The following is a 7,166-nucleotide window of genomic DNA, read 5'->3' as shown; positions in this document are numbered from 1 at the left end:
CGCAACGCCGTACAAAAATCATGGGGACAAGGGGAAAAAATCGAGAGTTGTAATCCCCTCTCTTTCCCCACTCCAGGGGGTCATTTGACACAACACGAAATAAATTTATTTTTAAAGTATTTTATGCATAGATAATATTTTTTCATGTGCCGTACATTTTCGTTGGTTCAAAGGGGAAAAATCTGAAAAAGAAAAAATCCATATAACGAAATGTTTGCTTTATATTTTTCTAATAAAATATAAATATACATTAATATTAAGAAGCTCGAGGTGGTTAATTATCACCTTGGAAAGTCGGAGTCAAGTGGAATGGACTCCGTTAAATTGATGAACTAATAAAAAAGCTATGAACGAAAAGATGTGAATTATATTCAATCAGCCCATGAATACAGGTAAAGTTACAAGCAAATGCTAGTAATATATACATATTCAAAATGTACAAGTAAAGCGCTTTCAAATGATACCAAACACGGCATATTTATCTTAACTTTATTTTTTTACTCTGTATGTTTTGTCCGCTAGAGGGCGCCACATTAGATTTTGTGAAACCCCATATAGCCTTTAGCTAGCTGGTCACTGATTATCCAGTGAACAATTCAGACGCTTCTAATGATATGTCATTTGTCGAATTCTGATAAGTAGTTTAGAAGTTACGAGGGAATAGATGAACATACATACATGACCTGTCAAAACCATAACCCTCCTTTTGCTTTGCCGTAAAAATATGTTAATGACGTACTGTATCAAATGGCCATAAAGCACCCTTAAAATTGTAGCTTTCGTCGCTTTCATCAGCCTAAAAGATGTGGTCTGCACAAAAATGTACGGCATCGTTTTTTCCTAATTTATCTATGTTAATACTATTTAAAACAACGAATAAAGTGTAGAAAACTATTATATTTCATTAATCTACGATGTTTAAACTTTAACAAAATTTCTGGGTTTGCATTTCTCTATAACTTTTTTTAGAACGGTTTCTTTTGAACGGCAATACTATACAACAATTGAATTTTACAATATCATGTTAAAAAAAAGTTCCCGTACAGGGTCAAATGACCTTACAGCTCTTTATATCAAGAATTCGATGAAATTAAGATGATTATTGGTATACATTTAAAAGAACAATTATTTTTTGACGGCATTGCTTTTAATAGTACTTTTGAGTGCTAGATAATGTTTTGGAACCGAAGCCGTACTTAGTCAAATGACCCCCTGGAGTGGGGAAAGAGAAGGGATTACAACTCTCGATTTTTTCCCCTTGTCCCCATGATTTTTGTACGGTGTTGCGGAATAATGGATTAAAAGCAGTATAGCAATCGTATGACACAGATGCCGTACATGGTCAAATGACCATATTTACCCCCGGTAACTCTCGGAAATTAAATAAAAATTCCGACTTGGTGGACCCACATTTTTGTACGGCACTGAGCGGTTTCTTATTATTTTTAATGGATCTATCGATGGTTAAGAATGCCGTACAAAAATATATGACCAAAATTTACCGAGTCTACCTGTACTTTTGAATTCTCATCTGCACTCAGTTGGACAGCTTACAAGTGACGGCATAGTGATGAATCTTATTATTTTTTGCTCTTCTTTCGTACTAGATATGTCCCGTGGTGGTTCATTTGACCCATATTTTTTTCATATGTGGGCTTGTAGTCTATACACATTTGCATGACTTTGAATAAAGAAATAGGATATAGGAGGATAAGAAAAAAAAACGAAATAATAGACAAATATTTTATTTCATAATCTGCCGCAAAACTTACAACTAAATTAATATTATTTACATGTGAACACAAATTACATAAAGTTAATGTCACTGTCACTTTACACCACAGATAACAAATATATTGTTTATGGCAATACAAAATGGCTGTTGCCATTTCAATAAATTTATGGCAAAACATAAGGAAAACCTAGGATTTCAATGATAAAGCCAACAAATAAAAAATTATTTTATTCCTTATAAGGGGGCGTCCATAAATTACGTGAGGTTTTTTTTTCAATTTTTCCTCCCCCTGGTGAGATGTCGTGAGATTTTATGTAACCCCTTCCCCATCCCCCAATGTATAAGAATATACCTTTATTGAAAATATGATACAATATTACGATATCTTCTAAATGCATTTTATAAGGTACGTATAATTTTCAACAATTTTTATATAAAACTAACATTACGCAGTGCTAATTTAACGAGTGTTTTTATATTGCAACTTTAGAATAAGAAATACCGTAATTGACAAAAAATATATGTAGAAAAGTAATAGACAATGAAAACTTTTAAATTGAACTGTCAAATTGACAGCTCACGCATATATACTTTTATTATAGTTTTTTTTTATTCTAAAGTTGCTGAGATTCATTAAAATTTTATAAGTCACATGCGAACTATTTCAAAATAAGGGCACTGTCATTTATTAGTTAGCACCTAAATTAATTTTAGCAAAACTTAATATTATACGTTAATTTGTAGGCCCGTTTCAATATATTATTTACAATATACATTAAAATTTTTTGTTTGTCGAAAAAATATAAGGCACCTGTAGTTTTTTTTATACAAATAAAATGAACTGTCAAAATATTTTATTATCCATACTAATATTATAAATGCGAAAGTAACTCTGTCTGTATGTCTGTTACTCAATCACGCCTAAACTACTGAACCAATTTGCATGAAATTTGGTATGGAGATATTTTGATAAACAAGAAAGGACATAGGCTACCTTTTATTGCGAAATATGTACCACGGGCGAAGCCGGGGCGGACCACTAGTCTAAAATAAAGGCAATAATTAAAAAAAATGTAAAAAGTTTGGTAATACCTTAGTATAGTATAATTAATATAACGAAAATTAATTCTGAAACTGGGATCAAACCTACTTTTCCGATTTTATTGTCTTTTTTATCAAACGGGCCTTTAAAATATAAGAATTTACTTGTAAAAGTTAACAAAAACTATAACAATTTACATGAAATAAATTCAGTACTTTAAAAATGCAAAAACAAAAAAATATTATAAACTAAAATATTTACACTTATATTAATTAACAATACTAATCGGCACTTCCATATTTATATCTATTTTAATATTTTTACTTATTTATTTATTTATAATAATATTATTTTATTTATGAGATTATTAACCGTACCTCGTAAATATATATTTGTTCATTTTGTTATATTCGAAAAATTTTCTTAGAAATGAGTTCTCAAAATCTTTTTTGACCAAAATTTTGCAAAAAACGAAAAAAAAAGATGCAGTTTTGTACTTTCTATGAAACATTTATGACATATATTTTTTATTGTACATAAAAATATTATAAAGCTGCAAACACATTAAAATAAAAAACAAAAAAGAGGTATTTGTTGAAAAATGTTAAACTGTAAATTTTGAAGTAATAAAAAAATCGATGTAGCATTTTCTAAGAAAAAATAGGTACAGTAGGCGCGCGATAATCCGGCGCTCGCCAATCCGGCACGCTCAGTAGTCCGGCACTTCGGGACTCAGAGAGCCCGCTCTATAATCCGGCATTTTACATAGCTGAACGCCGGATTACTGAACGAAAACGTCACAAATGATGAACCTAATATGTAATTTTAATACTTATTTAATTAATATTTTAATTAATTTATGTATTTTTTTTATAATAAATTCAACTTAGGTACCATTTTAAATATGAAGTCTTATTTCCTATACTAATTCGATAATCCGGCATTTCCGACAATCCGGCATAGAGGAAAAATTGCCGGTGCCGGATTAGCAAGCGCCTACTGTATAATATACCAAAATGTAAAAAAAATAGCCATTAATCTATACAAAATATATTTACAATGTGGCTTGACGGCTTGCATGAGCGGCAAGTTTGCGCATGCCACACACTTGACGATATTCCACATTTGCACTAAATATGGCTTTTTGTGTGCGTCAGGATTGCTCCGCCAAGTTATCAAATCAGAAAATGGTTTCAGCCAAAAAATTGTCAATATTTGTCAAAATCGAAAGAAACAAACCCCGTATTTGTCAAAGCAGAAATAAAGAAGTTATAAGCGTTTTAAGTTGGCCGCGCAATCCTGACGTCAAGGACTGCGCGGCCACGGAGATCTCAGCAACTACTTGGGATAGAGAAATAATTCCTTTTGTCAACTCAAGTCTGTATTTGTCAAGATTTGTCGAAAAATGAATCAAAGCTCTATATCAATATTATAATTAAATATTCGCCTTGAAAGTCATGGCCGCGCAGTCCTTGATTTGCTATTTTGTTTTTAGTATTTTTTTTATTAAAATTGAAGACTTCATATAGTATAGGAGTTAAAAGGAGAAAGGTCTTAATTTGTCGAAACTGACAAAAGCTTTAAAATACGACTAAAGTGTAATTAAACAGACGAAATCAATTTAAAACACAAAACTCGTGGCCGCGCAGTCCTGACGTTACTTTAAACCATGATATCTCAATAACTATAGTAGCTAGGATTTTGCTGTAGACGTCCAAATAATCCTTATATTAACCCCATTAAAATGACCTATCCTTTTACCCTCAACACTGTTTGGGACGCGAGTAATCTCAAGAATTATGTTACCCCATACAATGTTCTAGTAGAGTGACCATAATTTCGATTTGTTTTTAATCTTTGTCAAACTGGCTATGACAGCACAGTTCAAGGGCATTCTGTTCTGTTAGTCAAAAACTTAAATAAAATACTAAATAAGACGAAATAAAAAACTTGTCTAATATTTGAATATTTTTATTCATTGCACAAATATAAAGATTTCAAAAATCAACAAAATCATTATTCTTCAACTTTAAATGTTTTAATATTTTTTACAGATAAATCAGTAAAATTACTATTTTAACATTATTCTAAGTTGGTCTCTTCGGCCGCACTACAGGAGCATCGACGCGAGTTTGCCTATTGCGCTCTCTTTCTAATATTGCTTTTCATTTGCACATATTTCAGTGCATGCATAAATTCTACCCCATCAAGAAGAAAACATGTGTTTATACCGTTAAATTTAGATATAATTAATATTTTCACCATCAGTAACTTGGAAGATTCTATTATTATTCATGATTGGGAAAACAAGCAATGCAGAAAATGCAATGAAGTAGTTCTATTTCATTATACCTTGTCAAAAATTGTTACATTCGATTTAAATGGCACGCAAATGGTGTTTTTACATGAGGTACCTAAAAGTATAATAATTAAACAAAACATTTATAAATTATTAGGTGCCGTAGAATATGTTCCTCCAATACTTGGAACAATAGGGCATTATAAGTGTCATATTATAAGAAATAGCGGAATGCTTTGTTACGACGATAACAAGAGTAAATTAGAAGAGAGTACAAACGATTCTGTATATATCCATTTTTTAACTTATGTTTTAGTAGAGGTGTAAGAGCCGATGAAAAACATTTAAAGTTGAAGAATAATGATTTTGTTGATTTTTGAAATCTTTATATTTGTGCAATGAATAAAAATATTCAAATATTAAACAAGTTTTTGACTAACAGAACAGAATGCCCTTGAACTGTGCTGTCATAGCCAGTTTGACAAAGATTAAAAACAAATCGAAATTATGGTCACTCTACTAGAACATTGTATGGGGTAACATAATTCTTGAGATTACTCGCGTCCCAAACAGTGTTGAGGGTAAAAGGATAGGTCATTTTAATGGGGTTAATATAAGGATTATTTGGACGTCTACAGCAAAATCCTAGCTACTATAGTTATTGAGATATCATGGTTTAAAGTAACGTCAGGACTGCGCGGCCACGAGTTTTGTGTTTTAAATTGATTTCGTCTGTTTAATTACACTTTAGTCGTATTTTAAAGCTTTTGTCAGTTTCGACAAATTAAGACCTTTCTCCTTTTAACTCCTATACTATATGAAGTCTTCAATTTTAATAAAAAAAATACTAAAAACAAAATAGCAAATCAAGGACTGCGCGGCCATGACTTTCAAGGCGAATATTTAATTATAATATTGATATAGAGCTTTGATTCATTTTTCGACAAATCTTGACAAATACAGACTTGAGTTGACAAAAGGAATTATTTCTCTATCCCAAGTAGTTGCTGAGATCTCCGTGGCCGCGCAGTCCTTGACGTCAGGATTGCGCGGCCAACTTAAAACGCTTATAACTTCTTTATTTCTGCTTTGACAAATACGGGGTTTGTTTCTTTCGATTTTGACAAATATTGACAAATTTTTGGCTGAAACCATTTTCTGATTTGATAACTTGGCGGAGCAATCCTGACGCACACGGCTTTTTTACACTATTTATAGTTTTATAGTGCGTTGGAGTTATTACGAATGTAGGGTAGTTAGAAAAATTTCATAGAATAACTATTTCTGTCTAAAATTACATATTTTATAGTATATTGTATTGAGATATTTAATTTAAATCTATAATATAAAAATGAATCCCAAAATGTGTTGGTAAGCGCATAACTTGAGAACGGCTGTACCGATTTCGATAATTCTCTTTTTATTATATTCCTTGAAGTACGAGGATGGTTCTTATGTAGAGAAAACGTAAATATGTACCACGGGCGAAGCCGGGGCGGACCGCTAGTAAAGTATATAACTATAGTGTCAAAAGAATTACTAGAAGTAATTTTAAATCTTCTTTATCATTCGTGATTACTCCAAGGCATGTTATTGTTATTTCTAATTCCATAAATTCTCAAGTCTTTTGGACTGTCTAAAAACTGTACTTAAAAGTACTGTCTGATCGATACAAGTTGAAAACTGCTGCGCCGAAAAACATGAAACTTCATTTTTACATGTTGTAAATTAGCAAAATTTGTTCTGCTAAGATTTTTCACCAAATTAGCAAGATCGATGTAGTCTGTAAAGATTGTCTAATCTAAAAATGAACGCCCTTCCACTAAACTTCATTGTTTCAATGTGTGAGGACAAATAATTATTGAACCACTTTTATATGTGTGCGCGCGGCGATTCTACTGCAAACTTTGACTTTCGCGCACTGATTTGTCAACTAATCGGGCGATCAGTTCAGGTGCCTAGCATTGTATGGCGGGGAGAGTGCGCTATGTACGGAATGACACGTCCGTTCTGTCGTGCATCGCGTCATTTATGCACTAGTTGGCCAACTGGTCCTGTCGTTCGGGCATGGACAGGACTGGAGGACTGAA

This window comes from Colias eurytheme, chromosome 25 (assembly GCF_061535395.1).
Source record: "Colias eurytheme isolate Ceu_HAF_F1 chromosome 25, ilColEury1 Martin Lab GWU primary, whole genome shotgun sequence".
Taxonomy (NCBI): domain Eukaryota; kingdom Metazoa; phylum Arthropoda; class Insecta; order Lepidoptera; family Pieridae; genus Colias; species Colias eurytheme.
Note: the sequence above shows the minus strand (reverse complement) of the source record.